Here is a 1,465-nt window from a genome sequence, read left to right as displayed (position 1 = left end):
GCATCCAGCAGGGTAGGTGTGAAATCAGCGATGGTAGATAAATAAATGAACATATGACTTGCAATATCGCTCTTGGCTCAAATTCCTAAGAAGGCATGATGTTTAGTAGCACCTTTGCAACTTCATCTTTTCAAGCTGTGGCCTCCACATCTTGAGTGAATACCAAAGAAAATGTGATATTCACACAGGCCCATAAGACACACTGTCCTAAGCTGCATGTCTCACTCCTGTAAGATAACAACTTGCCTTTGTATAGCATTCGATACCCTCAAAAGTCTCTTTTCTTACTTCATCTCAAGTCTAAAAATAAGAAAGAAAGGCAAGTTTTATTCCAGTTTAACCAATAAGTGGTACAGGCTGAGTTGTGTCCCCCAAAACTCATGTGTTGAAGCCCTAACTCCCATGACCTCCAAATATGACTGAATTTGGAGAAAGAGCCTTCAAAGAGGTAATTAGTTAAAATGAGGTCATTAGGATGATCCCAATCCAATATGATTGATGTCCTTATAAGTAGAGGATATTAGGACAGAGGTGGGGAGAGAGACAGAGACAGAGATTCAGAGACATCAGGGAAGTGCATGCACAGAGAATCAACCACGTGAGGTCACCGCAGGAAGGTGGCCATAGGCAGCCCAAAGAGTGAGACCTCAGAAAAAAAACAACCCAACCTGCCAACACCTTGATCTCAGACTTCTAGGCTCCAGAACCATTAGAAAATAAATTTCTGTTGTTTAAGCCACCCAGTCTGTGGTATTTTGTTATGGCCGCCCTAGCAAACTAACACAGGCTCAAAGAGATTAACACTCAGTAAGGGGCAGAATGAATTTTAGTCCACATGCCCCAATTTAAAAATCCTTTATCAAAAAAAAAAAAAAATTTCCTTAGGCGAGAAAAACCCTGCCTCATAGCTGTTAATGCATAATGAATGGGTCTTCGATTCACTTGCTACTTCATTGCTGTTTAATTGCCCCAAGGGGTAATACACACAGGGACACAAATTATAATGTTCCTTTCATTTCAGGCGACTTTGGGTCCAAATAGTATTTACGGCAAAATGTTCCTTTGATCCTAGGCAACAGTGGAAAATAATTCAGGGGAAAAGCTAAAACATCCCTCATTCTCTATCCTTATTTATCCAATATTCACCTTTCCTATTTGAGCCATAAGCAGAGAATGTTTAAGATTCGAGAAAAATTAGACTTTTTCAGGTAGACCCAATTCCAATGAAAACAGCCCTTTGACACAGACTTGTTTCCTTTGGGGACAACTGAAGTGCACTGCTCCCCCTCCTCCGCCCAAGCCAGAAGGGACTGTTCGCTCAGAGGTGGCCAACTTTGTATTTCTATTGTTAATGTTTTCCCTGCCTCCCATTTCTCTCTGAGAGGCTGGAGCCTGCTCCCTTGCTTTGCATTCTGCAACGGAACTGAAACTTTGGTGTGAGCAGCATTTTGCATTACGAGCCCAT

This window comes from Pteropus medius, unplaced genomic scaffold, assembly GCF_902729225.1.
Source record: "Pteropus medius unplaced genomic scaffold, Ma_sr-lr_union100, whole genome shotgun sequence".
Taxonomy (NCBI): Eukaryota; Metazoa; Chordata; class Mammalia; order Chiroptera; family Pteropodidae; genus Pteropus; species Pteropus medius.
This window is presented reverse-complemented; position numbering follows the sequence as displayed.